The sequence below is a fragment of the Salmo trutta genome, chromosome 17 (genome assembly GCF_901001165.1).
Source record: "Salmo trutta chromosome 17, fSalTru1.1, whole genome shotgun sequence".
NCBI classification, from domain to species: domain Eukaryota; kingdom Metazoa; phylum Chordata; class Actinopteri; order Salmoniformes; family Salmonidae; genus Salmo; species Salmo trutta.
The window spans coordinates 20195234-20214793 of record NC_042973.1 but is presented as its reverse complement, the minus strand read 5'-3'; positions in this window follow the sequence as shown (position 1 = coordinate 20214793).

Here is a 19560-nt window from a genome sequence, read left to right as displayed (position 1 = left end):
AACCAAAGTGCCGCTTAGTGCCTATGAGTTCCACATGTTGAGCAGGTTTGTCATCTAATGATGGAACACTCTTGAGTTTCCCGTCTTCTCCTCCTACCAAGTCCCTTGGCCTAGCTTGAGTTTCCCGTCTTCTCCTCCTACCAAGTCCCTTGGCCTAGCTTGAGTTTCCCCTCTTCTCCTCCTACCAAGTCCCTTGGCCTAGCTTGAGTTTCCCCTCTTCTCCTCCTACCAAGTCCCTTGGCCTGGCTTGACCCTGTGAGGTTAGGGGAACAGGGTGGGGGTGGGGTGTATGTGCTCTGAAGGGGTTACTGGATGCAATGCAGCAGCAGGAAGTGTGAAGGGGGAATTGTTCACTCAGACTGCATGCAGTCCATTGTGTTTTGACACAACCCATCAATGGAGCATCATGGAACCAGAGGAATAGATGATTGCTGCTGACTACAGCAGATAGATCAGATAGAGCAGTATGCTGTTCTAAAACAAAGAGACTTCACATATGGAGAACAAATGTCTTTATTCCCTTTATTTATAGAATATCATTGGAATATTTATTTGAATAATGTTTCACATTTTTGTCTTCAAATTATTTCTGTGGTATACTGTATTTTGTGGTATACTGTATTGGCTTTGAGGAAAAAATATTTCATGCAGTTTAACACATCTTGGTTCAATCTGGACTACTCTGAAAAGGGACATGTGTGCAGAACAATGTGTTGAGCTCAAGTTTTTCCGTCCTGTTTGATCTTTTTACTTGGGTTGATCATTTACTGAACTCAATAGTGCAAGTTTTGACCCAGATTTATGACATGCTAGCTGAGCGATATTGTTACCATGTTTTCGGAAGAAGTGGCCTTGTTTTAGATTCATAGCTCAATGAGAATGTGACACCTAGTCAGTTACACAACTGCATGCATCTTCCGCATTTAACCCAACCCCTTTGAATCAGAGAGGTGCGGGGGGCTGCCTTAATCGACATCCATGTCATCGCCGCCCAGGGAGCAGTTGTTGTTTTTTTAGTGCCTTCCTCTGACACCGCCTGGTCCTGGATGGCAGGAAGCTTGGCCCCGGTGATGTACTGGGCTGTACGCACTACCCTCTGTAGTGCCTTAAGGTCGGAGGCCGAGCAGTTGCCATTCCAGGCAGTGATGCAACCCGTCAGAATGCTCTCGATGGTGCAGCTGTAAAACCTTTTGAGGAACTGAGAACCCATACCAAATCTTTTCAGTCTCCTGAGGGGGGATAGGTTTTGTCGTGCCCTCTTCACAACTGTCTTGGTGTGCTTGGACCATGTTAGTCTGTTGGTGATGTGGACGCCAAGGAACTTGACGCTCTCAACCTGCTCCACTACAGCCCCGTCGATGAGAATGGGGGCGTGCTCGATCCTCCTTTTCCTGTAGTCCACAATCATCTCCTTTGTTTTGATCACGTTGAGAGAGAGGTTGTTGTCATGGAACCACATGGTCAGGTCTCTGACTTCCTCCCTATAGGCTGTCTCATCGTTGTCGGTGATCATGCTCTTAACCATTAGGCTACCTGACAGGATGAAGTAGCTCATGATTAATCTCATAATTGAAAAAAAATGCAGCCTACTTGCCCTTCCAGTTCAGCAATCTGGGCCTCATTAACATTATCCATACAATAGCTGTTGCTATTCGATAAGAAGATGACTTAAACACTTACATGCGCAGTATATTGTACCAGTGTCCACCTTTGCCAGATGCGATGGCCTAAGGCTATAAACCAAAACCATGAACCGCTGGTCTTGGTCAGTAACTCCTTCTTAACGCCTCTGCATTACTAAATGCAGCAGTGGCAGCCTTTCAACTAGCATCTCAGGTGCTAGCATGTCATGATGACACCCCCCAAACCTCCCATCACCCCTCCCTTCTCCCTGCCCTGCTCTCCCCCAGCTTGAGCAAAGCTTGGCCTTGAGTGTTCAAACAAACCCCCCATCCTCCCCCCCACCAAGCATGGTTCAGTGAGTTTGAACTCTCAGTCATAACAGTGATGTATACCTCCAGATCAGCGGGTAGGTAACCTTACTTGCTGCCACTCCTTGCAGTGTTGCAACGTTTAGTTTTTCTGACCTGCATTTGCACCTTTTAGAATACAAGATAATTAAACTCTATTTATCCCCGGGGGAAGTTAAGGTGTCACAGGTTTACAAGGTTTACTTACAAGGTTCAGACACCACTGAGTATATGAGTATGACAGTTCTAAGAACTGTAATAGACAATACTAACTGCTTAACTGAGTATGACACTGCACATTATTATACTCCTACTCCAGTATTACTACATGTAGTAAGCCTACAATACTGACAATATTCTTAAATTAAACTAATGAGATATTCCAAATTCAAATCCCTCTTCGTTTCCAAAAATGAACATATTTTTTAGTAGCACATAGTGGCACATAGTTCCATCAGTTTATAGAGTACCTTTCATGAAGAAAAAAAAGCTAATTGAAAACCAGATGTTTTAGGCTTAGTTATAGCGAAACACGTGAATTCTGGTCTTCATTTTGACAGTTTGTTGCAAAAGTGATATACAATGCATTCGGAAAGTATTAAGACCCCTTTATTTTTTCACATTTTGTTACGTTACAGCATTATTTTAAAATTGATGAAATATTTGTTTTCCCTCATCAGTCAACACACAATACCACATAATGACAAAGCAAAAACAGGTTTTTATACATTTTTGCACATTTATTAAAAATTAAAACAAAAATACCTTATTTACATACACTTGAAGTCGGAAGTTTACATACACCTTAGCCAAATACATTTAAACTCAGTTTTTCACAATTCCTGACATTTAATCCTAGTAAAAATTCCCTGTCTCAGGTCATTTAGGAACACCACTTTATTTTAAGAATGTGAAATGTCAGAATAACAGCAGAGAGAATGATTTATTTCAGCTTTTATTTCTTTCATCACATTCCCAGTGGGTCAGAAGTTTACATACACTCAATTAGTATTTGGTAGCATTGCCTTTAAATTGTATGACTTGGGTCAAACTTTTCGGGAGCCTTCATCAAGCTTCCCACAATAAGTTGGGTGAATTTTGGCCCATTCCTCCAGACAGAGCTGGTGGAACTGAGACAGGTTTGTAGGCCTCCTTGCTCGCACACGCTTTTTCAGTTCTGCCCACACATTTTCTATGGGATTGAGGTCAGGGCTTTGTGATGGCCACTCCAATACCTTGACTTTGTTGTCCTTAAGCCATTTTGCCACAACATTGGAAGTATGCTTGGGGTCAATGTTAATTTGGAAGACCTATTTTCAAACAAGCTTTAACTTCCTGACTGATGTTTTGAGATGCTGCTTCAATATATCCACATACTTTTCCTGCCACATGATGCCATCTATTTTGTGAAGTGCACCAGTCCCTCCTGCAGCAAAGCACCCCCACAACATGATGCTTCCACCCGGTACTTTACGGTTGGGATGGTGTTCTTCGGCTTGCAAGCCTACCCCTTTCTCCTCCAAACATAACGATGGTCATTATGGCCAAACAGTTCTATTTTTGCTTCATCACACCAGAGGACATTTCTCCAAATAGTATGATCTTTGTCCCCATGTGCAGTTGCAAACCGTAGTCTGGATTTTTTATGTTGGTTTTGGAGCAGTGGCTTCTTCCTTGCTGAGCAGCCTTTCAGGTTATGTAGATATAGGACTCTTTTCACTGTGGATATAGATAATGATGTACCCGTTTCCTCCGGCATCTTCACAAGGTCCTTTGCTGTTGTTCTGGGATTGATTTGCACTTTTCGCACCAATGTGTGTTCATCTCTAGGAGACAGAACGCATCTCCTTCCTGAGCGGTATGACGGCTGCGTGGTCCCATGGTGTTTATACTTGCGTACTATTGTTTGTGCAGATGAACGTGGTACATTCAGGCATTTGGAAATTGCTCCAACCTAAGTGTATGTAAACTTCCGACTTTAACTGTAAGTATTCAGACCCTTTGCTATGAGACTCGAAATTGAGCTCAGGTGGATCCTGTTTCCATTGATCATCCTTGAAATGTTTCTACAATTTTATTGGAGTCCACCTGTGGCAAATTCAATTAATCTGACATGATTTGGAAATGGACACACCTGTCTATATAAGGTCCCACAGTTGACAGTGCAAGTCAGAGCAAAAACCATGCCATGAGGTCGAAGGAATTTTCTGCAGAGCTCCGAGACAGGATTGTGTCCCGACACAATCCTAAACGATATCATAACCGCCATCGGTAAGAGACATTACTGTGCAGCCGTATTCATCGACCTGGCCAAGGCTTTCGACTCTGTCAATCACCACATTCTTATTGGCAGACTCGACAGCCTTGGTTTCTCAAATGATTGCCTCGCCTGGTTTACCAACTACTCTGATAGAGTTCAGTGTGTCAAATCGGAGGGCCTGTTGTCCGGACCTCTGGCAGTCTCTATGGGTGAGCCACAGGGTTCAATTCTCGGGCCGACTCTCTTCTCTGTATACATCAATGATGTTGCTCTTGCTGCTGTTGATTCTCTGATCCACCTCTACGCAGACGACACCATTCTGTATACTTCTGGCCCCTCTTTGGACACTGTGTTAACTAACCTCCAGACAAGCTTCAATGCCATACATCTCTCCTTCCGTGGCCTCCAACTGCTCTTAAACGCAAGTAAAACTAAATGCATGCTATTCAATCGATCACTGCCCGCACCTGCTCGCCCGTCCAGCATCACTACTCTGGACTGCTCTGACTTAGAATACGTGGACAACTAGAAAGACCTGGGTGTCTGGTTAGACTGTAAACTCTCCTTCCAGGCTCACATTAAGCATCTCCAATCCAAAATTAAATCTAGAATCGGCTTCCTATATCGCAACAAAGCATCCTTCACTCATGCTGCCAAACATACCCTCGTAAAACTGACCATCCTACTGATCCTCGACTTCGGTGATGTCATCTATGAAATAGCCTCCAACACTCTACTCAACAAACTGGATGCAGTCTATCACAGTGCCATCCGTTTTGTCACCAAAGCCCCATACACTACCCACCATTGCGACCTGTACGCTTTCGTTGGTTGGTCCTCACTTCATACTCGTCGCCAAACCCACTGGCTACAGGTTATCTACAAGTCTCTGATAGGTAAAGCTCCGCCTTATCTCAGCTCACTGGTCACCATAGCAGCACCCACTCGTAGCATGCGCTCCAGCAGGTATATCTCACTGGTCACCCCCAAAGCCAATTCCTCCTTTGGTTGTCTTTCCTTCCAGTTCTCTGCTGCCAATGACTGGAACGAACTGCAAAAATCTCTGAAGCTGGAGACTCATATCTCCCTCACTAGCTTTAAGCACCAGCTGTCAGAGCAGCCCACAGATCACTGCACCTGTACATAGCCCATCTGTAAACAGCCCATCTATCTACCTTATCTCTACTTGCACATTCATCTTCTGCACATCTACCATTCCAGTGTTTAATTGCTATATTGTAATTACTTTTCCACCATGGCCTATTTATTGCCTTAACTTACCTAATTTTCACTCACTGTATATAGACTTTTTGTTTTCTTTTGTTCTTCTGTATTATTGAATGTATGTTTTGTTTATTCCATGTGTAATTCTGTGTTGTTGTATGTGTCGAATTACTATGCTTTATCTTGGCCAGGTCGCAGTTGCAAATGAGAACTTGCAAGTAGCCTACCTGGTTAAATAAAGGTGAAATGAAATTTAAAAAATAAAAAAATGTAGAGGCGCTTTGAGAAGGTTCCTCTAAGTCATCTCAAGGGAGGGGTTCGGTATGAAATACACTCCCTTCTAGATGTGCTGGGTGGTACCACCTCAAGGCTTACTATAAAAGCAGGTGACAGCGCGCGTTATTTGGCAATGGTCTTAGCAAGTAGAGTGTGCCAATATATTTATATGATGCTTCCTTGACAAGCGGTACCAATGCACCAAGTCTGGAACCAACAGGATCTTGAACAGGTTTTACCCCCAAGCCATATGACTTCTAAACAATACTACTAAATACAGTGCCTTGCAAAAGTATTCATCCCCCTTGGCGTTTTCCTATTTTGTTGCATTACAACCTGTCATTTAAATAGATTTTTATTTGGATTTCATGTAATGGACATACACAAAAATAAAATTAAAATAAAAATGGAAAGTGGTGCTTGCATATGTTTTTACCCCCTTTGGTATGAAGCCCCTAGATAAGATCTGGTGCAACCAATTACCTTCAGAAGTGACATAATTAGTTAAATAAAGTCCACCTGTGTACAATCTAAGTGTCAAATGATCTGTCACATGATCTCAGTATATATACACCTGTTCTGAAAGGCCCCAGAGACTGCAACACCACTAAGCAAGGGGCACCACCAAGCAAGCGGCACCATGAAGACCAAGGAGCTCTCCAAACAGGTCAGAGACAAAGTTGTGGAGAAGTACAGATCAGGGTTGGGTTATAAAAAAATATCAGAAACTTTGAACATCCCACAGAGCACCATTAAATCCATTATTAAAAAATGGAAAGAATATGGCACCACAACAAACCTACCAAGAGAGGGCCGCCCACCAAAACCCACAGACCAGGCAAGGAGGGCATTAATCAGAGAGGCAACAAAGAGACCAAAGATAACCTTGAAGGAGCTGCAAAGCTCCACCAGCGGAGATTGGAGCATCTGTCCATAGGACCACTTTAAGCTGTACACTCCACAGAGCTGGGCTTTACGGAAGAGTGGCCAGAAAAAAGCCATTGCTTAAAGAAAAAAAAAGCAAACATGTTTGGTGTTCACCAAAAGGCATGTGGAAGAAGGTACTCTGGTCAGATGAGACAAAAATGTTGCTTATTGGCCATCAAGGAAAACTCTATGTCTGGCTCAACCCAACAACTCTCATTACCCCGAGACCCTATCCCCACAGTGAAGCATGGTGGTGGCAGCATCATGAGGTGGGTATGTTTTTCATCGGCAGGGACATTGAAACTGGTCAGAATTGAAGGAATGACGGATGGTGCTAAATACAGGGAAATTCTTGAGGGAAACCTGTTTCTTCCAGGTTTCCCTGACAGAGTCAACCTGTCTTCCAGAGATTTGACACTGGGACAGAGATTCACCTTCCAGCAGGACAATGACCCTAAACATACTGCTAAAGTAACACTTGAGTGGTTTAACTTCTTTGGGATAGGGGGCAGTATTTTTACAGCCGGATGAAAAACATACTCAAATTAAATGGCCTACTACTCGGGCCCAGGAACTGGAATATGCATATTATTAGTAGATTTGGATAGAAAACACTCTGAAGTTTCTAAAACTGTTTTAATGATGTCTGTGAGTATAACAGAACTCATATGGCAGGCAAAAACCTGAGAAAAATCTAAGCAGGAAGTGAGAATTCTGGTGCTTGTAGTCCTTTCAAGTCATTGCCAATCAAACACACGGTGAGTAAGGGTTCATTTTGCACTTCCTAAGATGTCAACAGTCTTTAGGAAGTTGTTTGAAGCGTCTATGATGAACAGAGACCGAATGAGAAGGCATGGAAGTTGGTGAGGCAGTGAATGACATCACTTCATTGAGGCGTGTTCACGAGAGAGGATGTTCTGTTCCAAAACCTTTTTCAAGACACAGGAACCGTCCGGCTGAAATATTACTGAATCTTCATGTTCTAAAGGCCCTAAAGATTGATGTTTTACAACGTTTGACATGTTTGAACGAACGTAAATAAAAAAAAATTTTACTTTTCGTCGTGACATTGCCATGTTGGAGTAGCTGAACTGAACGCACAAACAACAATAAGCTATTTGCACATAAATTATGGATTTTATCGAACAAAACAACATTTGTTGAGTACCTGGGATTCTTGGAAGTGCCTTCTGATGAAGATCATCAAAGGTAAGTCAATATTTCTAATACTATTTATTAATTTAGATGACTCCAACATGGCGGCTATCTGTAGCGCCTAGTGTTTTTTTCTGAGCGCAGTACTCAGATTATTGCAAAGTGTGATTTCCCAGTAAAGTTATTTTGAAATCTGGCAATGCGGTTGCATTCAGGAGATGTTAATCTATAATTCTTTGAATGACAGTTTAATATTTTATCAATGTTTATGACGAGTATTTTTGTAGATTGTGGTGCTGGTTCACCGGAGGTATTGGAGGCAAAATATTTTCTGAACGTCACGCGCCAATGTAAAATGCTGTTTTTATATATAAATATGAACTTTATCGAACAAAAAAATGCATGTATTGTATAACATAATGTCCTAGGAGTGTCATCTGATGAAGATCGTCAAAGGTTAGTGCTTCATTTAGCTGTGTTTTGGATATTTGTGATGCATGCTAGTTGCTTAGAAAATGGCTGTGTGGTTATTGTGTCGATGTACTCTCCTAACATAATCTAATGTTTTGTTTTCGCTGTAAAGCCTTTTGGAAATCGGACAATGTGGTTCGATTCAGGAGAAGTGTATCTATAAAATGGTGTAAAATGTTTGAGAACTTTGAATTATGACATTTTGTGGTTTTAAATCTGGCGCTCTGATTTTTCACTGGCTGTTGAATAGTGTGGGACGACTTCCCCTAGAGAGGTTAAGGGGAAATATTTAAATGTTTTGGAATGGCCTAGTCAAAGCCTAGACCTCAATCCAATTGAGAATCTGTGGTATGACTTAAAGATTGCTGTACACCAGCGGAACCCATCAAACGTGAAGGAGCTGGAGCAGTTTTGCCTTGAAGAATGGGCATAAATCCCAGTAGCTAGATGTGCCAAGCTTATAGAGTCATACCCCAAGAGACTTGCAGCTGTAATTGCTGCAAAAGGTGGCTCTACAAAGTATTGACTTTGGGGGGTGAATAGTTATGCAAGCTCAAGTTTTCAGTTTTTTTGTCTTATTTCTTGTTTGTTTTACAAACCCAAAAAATATTTAGCATCTTCAAAGTGGTAGGCATGCTGTATAAATCAAATGATACAAACCCCCCAAAAATCCATTTTAATAGGAAAAATGCCAAGGGGGTGAATACTTTCGCAAGCCACTGTAGCCGTGTTATTTTTACTCGTTATTTTTATTGTTTATTCACTGTGTATTTATTGCTCGTTTTACTATTGATATTTTTATTTAATTTTGTATCTTATCTTTAACTCTGCATTGTTGGAAAAGGACCCGTAAGTAAGCATTTCAATAGGCTCTACATGGTCAATCCGACGTCTGCATTGGCCGTACAGCATTTACGGCGATACGGCCTCTGCAGAAGTCAGGGCATTCATACTTCTTGTGCTTCGCAGAGCAGTTGAGCAGAGCTGTTGTCAAGGAAGTGAGTTTGTGTTTTATACAGGACCTCCCACCCCCACCTACCGTCAACCAATCATGTCAATGTGGAGCTATACGGAGCAATATGCATACGCATCCAATAAATTGGTCTGCACCGCACCACTCGTAGTGATTCAGAGCTAACCTCTATAGCCATCCAGTTAATTACAAGAAGAAACTAGCTGAACAAAAAGATCTTACCTCTTCTGAGATTTTGGTGTCTGTTTCCCGGTTCTTGTCATAGGAACTCAGTCAAGATAGCATGAAGTAAAAAAGGTGCACCGTTTTCCCACTTTCATCTCCATCCTGAATTTCCCCATTGCCCCTCAGCAAAAGTGTCCTATATTTAGACTACTGTTTATATTTGTATTTAACACTATGGTGAGGTAGAAATCTGAGTATAATGCTTGTATGGCTGTCAACCCCAATACATGTTTATGACATCATCATCAATCAATTGCATTACAGTTAAAAAAACGACTTTGACTACCACCACCGATGTCTGTATGTTAGCTATGCTACCAGCTTATACGAACGGGATTTAGCATTTAGCAGTCACTTTTTCAAAACCTGAAAAGGGATAACTTCTAAATGTTATGCAGCGAAAACAGACGAATATATCCAAATCGGATTTTGGTAACCACATTGTTACATAAATCATTAAGGATTTGACAAATATCCACTTTGTTAGATCAGATTTGTTGAATGTGCGCCAATCCAACGTCCTTCTCTCCCCCACAGTCTGCATTCCATTGACCGCTTTACCCTATTCATCCCCATTATCTCCCCAATCTCTTTCCAGGAGCTCATTTTCATGTCTTTGAAATCCCTACACGAGGTATCATAAAGATGTTTTTTATTTATGAACTTGTTCTGATAGCCTTTTGTCAAAGTTTTTCATGTTTGTTGTCAAGGAAGTGAGTTTGTGTGTATACAGAATGTACCGCCCACACCTACCTCCAACCAATCATGTCAATGCAGAGCTATACAGAGCTATGCAGAGTCCTCCGCATTGTTACAGAATTTGGGAGGCACACGGCTCGATTTGACCTCCGCAAGCCGCTGGAGGCGCCGCAATTGTGTCACACCCTCCGTACAGCGCCTCCGGCCCACATTGCCGGATCAAGCATAAATCGAATAGACTACACATGTTGTCTATGAAGCATGTGACAAATACAATTTCATTTGACTACACTACTGACGTTACACAAAATGTAAAAGGCAGTAAGGCACATTTCCACATGACCAAATTCAAAGATTTTGCTTTTACAAAGAAATGAGGATTGGCTATTGAGGATTGGCTATGAGGATTATACATTTAAATTAGTAGCTACATCCATCATAACAATAAATTAAGGACAACTTCAACTCATTGTATTTTTTCCCAACCACTATGACTGATTGGTAGTGCTTTCATCAAGACAGTTGGTCAATAGTTATGAGTTCTAATCCCACATGGGGCAGATCTTATTTTCTTTAAAATCCTTTATTTACAATATTCATCCCATGCCCACACACTTCTAATTCTGAAAAGTGAAAGCATACCTGTGAGAGGGGTCGCCCTGGTAGCAGTTGTAGGTTTTTATACAATACCCAAGACCAATCACTGAGAGCTACTGCGTAAATACTGCAATGGATTGAATTGAGACCCCAATCTTCATTTTCAAGGTGATGATTGCACTTTTCTTCCCAACACAATACAGCAATAAATGTGAGTCAAAGTAGGTACAACTACCTTTACCCACCTCCAAAATGTATATTTCTGAGCAATTGCCTCCACCTACAACTTCTCACCTGAAAGCATTTTTTTTATAAAGGGGTTGGGCAAAAGCTGAAATTGAGGTTGAGAGTTACCCTTTAAAGCATCCTGAGGAGAATGAGAAGGCAGTGGAGTGTGGAAAAAGGGTTACTGTGTAACACATAAAATGGTGACCAGACCATGTCTTCCCTCCCTCTTTCCCTCTCTTTTCTTCAGCCCTGCCTTCCAGCCCTCACCTCTCCCACCAACCCTCCCCCACTGATTCCTAGTTCAGGTGGTTCTCATGGTGGATGATCAAGGAGCTGCGTAGCCAGCCATCTGAGACCTGTGTTGGCTTGCACTCTATATTAAGACCCCCTGAGCTGAGGAGCTTCCGCCTCCACCGCTGCGCTGCTGCGCCGAGCCGAGTCCAACTTCATAAACTGCGAATTCCATGGCCTTTTAAACACTGTGACCAATTGAGTGGAGCATTGTTAGTCTTAGACCTGGAAACAGCTTTAAAATGCTGTCAAAACAGCTTTCTCAACCAGTCCTAACCCAACTCTCTCCATGCATTGTATTATCTTCCCCAATGACACATCATATTCTGGGGGAATGCCAGAAAGGGTAAACATTTTTTTTTTAAAGATTTCCATGAACAAAAATGGAACCACAGATGGACAATATAGTGCTTTCATAATATAGAGTACAGGTTTCATAGTATGTTTTGATGATTGTATTGAAAACAGTAGTATTCTCACATAATTGAATGGCTCTTTTCAGAAATGGTTGTCTTGTATTTTAAAATCCCCACACAGCTTGACAGGACCAGTGTTTACTCTTGAGTGAGTCTTGAGTGGCAGTAAGAGAAGGGCTAAGAAAGGCTTTTGATTAGCATTGTGGTGTTGGATCTACTGCATCACAGGCAAGCTGTCAACGGAAACACTCTTTGCAAAACAGAATTATAATTTCATTGGGATTACTTCATGCCCTAATAGTTGCTTTTTAGTTCTCAAATGCCTTCACACATCCGCAGTTGAACTATGCAAAACAACACAAAAAAAAGCAGGTATGGTAAATCTTAATTGAAAAAGCTTTTTTTTATGTGGAACTCTCCAAACCAATGGCAACATGCTACATGTGAGAGGATGTTCTGAACAACATGTACAGGTACCCTGTCCTCTCTCCACTCCACTGTCTTTTCTAAATATATATATGAGCACAACCTGACTTTAAGGGGTTTGACCTGGAAAGAAAAGTTCCATTAATCTTGTCCTCTCTAAATTTGCTTTTTACAAACCCCTGTCTCCAGGCTTTGATTTCTCCACTGATCCCCTCTCGGGGCAAACACCTACTTAGCTCTGTTTTCCATAGGCTACCACCACCACCTCCACCACCACCTCCACCACCTCTGTATACATTTTACTACGCTAATGGGGGACCAGGGGGCAAGATGGGCGAGGGAGCACTGGTAATGGGAACGTTCCGGTTGTAGATGGATACATTACTGAAAGGATCACGTGTGATATATTACATAGTTATACTGATTAGCCCACTGCTGATTGCGATAGGTTGAGGTGGAGGAAAAAATGGACCACACAGCACATTCAAACCCCTTCAAATGATATCATATTTAATTGAAATTAATTACAAACAATTCATCAAAGTCCTCCTTTAACAGAAATGGTATGGCATTGGTGTAAAGTTTGAGGTGTGAATATAAACCTTATGCAACTCTAGCGTAAGACCCAAAACAGGAGCCATGGCTGCCTGGGTATATTAGGCCCAGACTTGTCTCTACACCCAGAGTGATGCCTGCTATATGATCCATGTGAATGTCTCAGAGTTATCAGGTTTCATTGAGAAACGTATTCCCTGCAACAGCTGTCTGATTTACTGGCAATCATGTTTCTATTTCCCATTCATGGCAGTGAGGCACAGGCCTCTAAACAGTCATATGAGGAACGGACACCGGCATGCCAGTGTACTCTTACCCTCCACTCACAACACATACTTGCCAAGAGAAGTTTGTTTGGCCTAAATAAACCATTATTGGAAGGGTGTAAGACACGTAATTTGACATCAGTGTGAGTTCTTTGATATTTGATATCTAACCATCATTAAATGCATATAGTATGCATTACCTACAATCATTAAAACTCATTCCTTTTAGATCAAAGTACGACAAAATATAAAACACTGAGGGACACATTTGGAGAGCTTTGCATTTTCTAGTGTCACATAGAGCACTAATCCGCTGGTGATAAGTGCCATGGTCCATGCCAGAGACAGGGGCCCAGTGTTTGGATTATTAACAGCTGTGAACTTTTAGCTACACTGACTCATGAGATTTGATGACAGTCCAATAGGGGGTCCTCCATTTTCTTCCGCCTGTTTTTAGCATACAATATCCTGAAAACGGTCCATTGAAGATGACCTCATGGGTAAAGACAGCCCTGGTTTCGGTCCTGTTTCTCAGTTATCTCTGTGAGGTAGTATAGCAGGATATTATGAATACGCTTTAATGGTCCTACATCTGGTGATGGGTTTAGGTATTATAACCAGGTCCAGTAGCGGTCATGTTTCTTCTCTACCACATCAAAATGTCTCACTTTCTGTCTCACTTCCTCTCTCTCTTTGTTTACCTCTCCCCCTCTTATTTCCGTCTGTCAATGTCTCTTTCTCCCATTTCTCATGTCTCTACTTCCACTCCCTCCCCCCGTCTCTCTCAGTAGGTCAGGATCAACAGGTGACGTTTAGATATCCCAGAGAGCAAAGCTCAGGGGAAATGAGCTTGCTGTGTGTACTTCCGACTGCCCGTGACCTTGTGCTTACAGACAACGTTCACCTCTCTCACACACATGTCCTTTAATCTCCTCTTCTCTCTTCTCCTGCCCTATTAGTTACCCCATCTCCATGGGTACAAGGGTCACTTCTGATGCCCACATAGACAAAGATAAGAGCAGGACCAATGTTAACTTTGGGAAATGTAAAGACTATCACAGTATGTTGAAATAAGTATATTATTGGCATACACCCATTTGAAAACTAAATTAAACCTCATCTCAGAAAGACCCCATAGCATGGATATGGATAGAAGTGGGAAAGCAGAGGAATGCCTGTTAAGCCCTGATGCCCACCGGCGAGACAACTGCAGCACTATTTGCGAACTGGAAACCAAAATAACAGGGGAGCATATTGGGTGGGAATGGATTTGAGTATCCAGTGAAAGCTTGGAGTTCGGGTCCCCAGCAGTCCATTAAGGGGCCCTATGGAATGCCAGTTTAGACTGGGCGAATGAATGAATGACCCCTGGGCAAGGTTATTATAGTTTTGTGAATTAATATTAGTTTTTATTTATATTAGTTTTCGATTTTTATTTTGAATTTAGTATAGTTTCAATTAGTTTTCAGACTGGATTTGCTTGTTTTTATTAAGTTATAGTTGTATACAAATATTTATATTTCGTTTTTATATTATTTAGTTTCAGTTTTAGTTTAAGTGTTAGGGACAGAAAGCATATGTGGCTAGGAGCCATTTGGGGGACAGTAATACATAAGGTAATTTGTCAGGTCATAGATTAGGTTAGCCCTAGTCATTCCACATCCCTTTTGATTAGTTGTGGTGATTTGGTCGTGAAACACTCTATCTAGAAACAATTGATGCTTGATTGCACTCGACTTAATTATTATCAAAAAATAACTTTACAAATACAAAAGATACACTTACTATTTTACCAAAGATTTCTAGAGAGGTTTTTTGTGTAACACAGCTTTGCGCTGACAGTTTTTTTTTGTTCCCTCCCGAGTTTCCATTAGCTCAGGAAGTGCAACACAAAACACCTCATTGGAAATCTGTGTTATAAAGACGCACAGTAAATGTATCTTTTGTATTTGTAAAATAATTTTGTGGTGATATGAATGTAGAATTTCAGAGATTTCCAAAACCGTATTGCATGCAATAATTCTTAACGTGTAGACAGAGCATCCGTACAGTTGCACACATTGGCCGCGCTGTGATTAATTGTTCAAATGAGAACCCTATGGTTGTATGGAATTGGGTTCTCGAGAGCTAAGGTTAAGTTAGGTTTAAATTATAAAGTCAATGTGCCTGTGATTTAAAAGGAATAGTGTAGAGAAAGGTACATCCAATGCTTTTTAACTTTAGTAGTACATGTAAGAGAAATCAAGTTAGCCACCTAGACGTTTTTTTCGCTGTTAGCTTTAAGGATCGATGCTGGAGACAGGAAGCAGGTACAGGGAGAACATTTAATGCATAACGGACATGAAACAGGACAGGAACAGCGTCTGGACAGGGGACAAAGTAACGACACCAATGCAGACACAGGGATGAAACAGAGGAAACAGATAGATAAAGAGGAGGCAATCAAATAATGATGGAGTTCAGGTGGGTTCAATGAGGCGCAGGTGCGCGTAACGAAGGGGACAGGTGTGCGTAATGATAGGCAGTCTGGCGCCCTCGAGCGGGGTAAAGGGAGAGCGGGAGCAGGCGTGACATTAGCTAGTGATAGCTATAGTGATAGGGATGCACAAGCTACTGTAGGCCTTTTTGAAAAATCACATATTTACCCACCAGATTCAGTAGCTTGAAAACCCTCAAAAATGTTGAAAACCCCATTCATTTTTTTTTACATAATTCATCATGTTTTTTGTTTTATTTTAGTTTTGGAGTCAAAGGTAATAGTTTCAGTATAGTTTTCATTTTTCAAATGGATTTGATAATTATTTTATTTCAGTTTATTATATAGTTTAGTTTTCATTTTAGTTTCAGTTTTGGTTTACTGTAATAACCTTGCCCCTGGGCACAGTGTCTGAAAAAATATATAGATCGTACTGCTATTACCCACACTGGGGAGAGGCTTGCTGGCTCAGAGACTCTCATCCTGTCATAACAGTCATAGACGGAAACATGATGGCAAGTGCACTAGGACCCTGTCTTTCAAAGATAATTCGTAAAAATCCAAATAACTTCACAGATCTTCATTGTAAAGGGTTTAACCTGTCTGGGCTAGGGGGCAGTATTTTCACGGCCAGATGAAAAACGTACCCAAATTAAACAGGTTACTACTCTGGCCCAGAAACTAGAATATGCATATTATTAGTGGATTTGGATAGAAAACACTCTGACGTTTCTAAAACTGTTTGAATGGTGTTTGTGAGTATAACAGAACTCATATGGCAGGCAAAAACCTGAGAAAAAGTCAACCAGGAAGTGGAGGATCTGAGAATTGTAGTTCTTCTTTCTAGTCCCTTTCGAAACTACAGTATCTGTGGGGTTATGTTGCACTTCCTAAGGCTTCCATTGGCTGTCAAAAGCCTTCAGAAAGTTGTTTCAGCCTTCTCCTGTTACTGGGCAGATAACAGGAGCTCAGTTACTGAGTGGACTGCCTGTGGACAAAGGGATTGGATAAGTGCGGTCACGTGAGCGCGCCGTTCCTTCTTTTTCTCCTTGAATGAATACGCTTTTGTCTGGTTGGAATATTATCGCAATTTTACGTTAAAAATACCATAAAGATTGATTTTAAACAGCGTTTGACATGCTTCTAAGTACGGTAATGGAACATTTTGACTTTTCGTCTCTCGTACCGCGCTCGCGCGTTATGCCTTTGGATAGTGCTCTGAACGCACGAACAAAACGGAGGTATTTGGACATAAATATGTATTATTTCGAACAAAAACAACATTTCTTGTGGAAGTAGCAGTCCTGGGAGTGCATTCTGACGAAGATCAGCAAAGGTAAGAGAATATTTCTAATACTAATTCTGAGTTTAGGTTGCCCCGAACTTGGCAGGTGTCTGTATAGCTCTCTGTGATGGCTGAGCTATGTACTCAGAATATTGAAAAATGTGCTTTCTCCGTAAAGCTATTTTAAGATCTGACAAAGCGGTTGCATCCAGGAGTAGTCTATCTATAATTCTTTAAATAATGTTATATATGTTATATAAATGTTATATATTTTGTCAACGTTTATGATGAGTATTTTTGTAAATTGATGTGCACATTCACCGGACGTTTTGGTGGGAATACATTTTCTGAACATCACGTGCCAATGTAAAATGCTGTTTTTGGATATAAATATGAACTTTATCGAACAAAACATACATGTATTGTGTAACATAATGTCCTAGGACTGTCATCTGATGAAGGTCGTCAAAGGTTAGTGCTTCATTTAGCTGTGTTTTGGGTTTTATTGACACATGTCCTTGCTTGGAAAATGGCTGTGTGATTATTTTTGTCTATGTACTCTCCTAACATAATCTAATGTTTTGCTTTCGCTGTAAAGACTTTTTGAAATCGGAAAATGTGGTTACACCAAGGAGAAGTGTATCTTTAAAATGGTGTAAAATAGTTGTATGTTTGAGAAAGTTGAATTATGACATTTTGTTGTTTTTGAATTTGCCGCCCTGATATTTCACTGGCTGTGTCCCGCAGGTGGGACGCTAGCGTCCCACGTAGCCCATAGGAGTTAAACACTGTTTCCCATGCTTGTTCAATGAACCATAAACAATTCATGAACATGCACCTGTGGAACGGTCATTAAGACACTAACAGCTTATAAACGGGAGGCAATTAAGGTCACAGTTAGGAAAAGACTTAGGACACGAAAGAGGCCTTTCTACTGACTCTGAAAAACACCAAAAGAAAGATGCCCAGCGTCTCTGCTCATCTGCGTGAACGTGCCTTAGGCATGCTGCAAGGAGGCATGAGGACTGCAGATGTGGCCAGGGCAATAAATTGCAATGTCCGTACTGTGAGACGCCTAAGACAGCGCTACAGGGAGACAGGACGGACAACTGATCGTCCTCGCAGTGGCAGACCACGTGTAACAACACCTGCACAGGATCGGTACATCCGAACATCACACCTGTGGGACAGGTACAGGATGGCAACAACAACTTCCCGAGTTACACCAGGAACGCACAATCCCTCCATCAGTGCTCAGACTGTCCGCAATAGGCTGAGAGAGGCTGGACTGAGGGCTTGTAGGCCTGTTGTAAGGCAGGTCCTCACCAGACATCACCGGCAAAAATGTCGCCAATGGGCACAAACCCTCCGTCGCTGGACCAGACAGGACTGGCAAAAAGTGCTCTTCATTGACGAGTTGCGGTTTTGTCTCACCAGGAGTGATGGTCGGATTCGCGTTTATCGTCAAAGGAATGAGCGTTACACCGAGGCCTGTACTCTGGAGTGGGATTGATTTGGAGGTGGAGGGTCCATCATGGTCTGGGGCGGTGTGTCACAGCATCATCGGACTGAGCTTGTTGTCATTGCAGGCAATCTCAATGCTGTGCGTTACAGGGAAGACATCTTGATATGACCCTCCAGCATGACAATGCCACCAGACATACTGCTAGTTCTGTGCGTGATTTCCTGCAAGACAGGAATGTCAGTGTTCTGCCATGGCCAGCGAAGAGCATGAATCTCAATCCCATTGAGCACATCTGGGACCTGTTGGATTGGAGGGTGAGGGCTTGGGCCATTCCCCCCAGAAATGTCTGGGAACTTGCAGGTGTCTTGGTGGAAGAGTGGGGTAACACCTCACAGCAAGAACTGGCAAATCTGGTGCAGTCCACGAGGAGGAGATGCACTGCAGTACTTAATGCAGCTGGTGGCCACACCAGATACTGACTGTTACTTTTGATTTCCCCCCCCCCCTTTGACACATTATTACATTTCTGTTAATCACGTCATGTCTGTGGAACGTTCAGTTTATGTCTCAGTTGTTGAATCTTGTTATGTTCATACATTTACACATGTTAGGTTTGCTGAAAATAAAAGCAGTTGACAGTGAGAGGACGTTTCTTTTTTTGCTGAGTTTAGTTAGTCTGATGATGCATTGTTTTATGAGAAAATTAAGTCTTTGAATCATATCAAGGTCCTAAGACAAAATAAGGTGATGACGAATCAGACTGCTCTGAATTGAGAACATATCTCAATACATCATATGTCATCAGTATAATATAATAATATATAATATGTTATGGCCATTTTGTCCATTTCCCTTGATGAATCCCTAGTAGCTGCAAGTCTCAGTGGATGTGGCAGTTCACAGATACTCAAGAAGGATAACTCCCTGCTCCCAACTCCACAGATACTATAGTGCTAAAATTAAAGAGATAAAGCTGTTGGAGATGTCATAGTGTATTATGGTAGTCACTTTGTTCATTCCCCAGACCCAGTGTGAGATCTCTTTCCTGGATGGCATTTTGAGAGATGATATACACTGGGGGAAGAAAGTATTTGATCCCCTGCTGATTTTGTACGTTTGCCCACTTACAAAAAAATGATCAGCCTATCATTTTAATAGTAAATTTATTTGAACATTGAGAGACAGAATAACAACAACAAAAAATACAGAAAACCGCATGTCAAAAATGTTTTAAAATGATTTGCATTTTAATGAGGGAAATAAGTATTTGACCCTTCAGCAAAACATGACTTAGTACTTGGTAGCAAAACCCTTGTTGGCAATCACAGAGGTCAGACGTTTCTTGTAGTTGGCCACCAGTCCACCGTCCATCGGC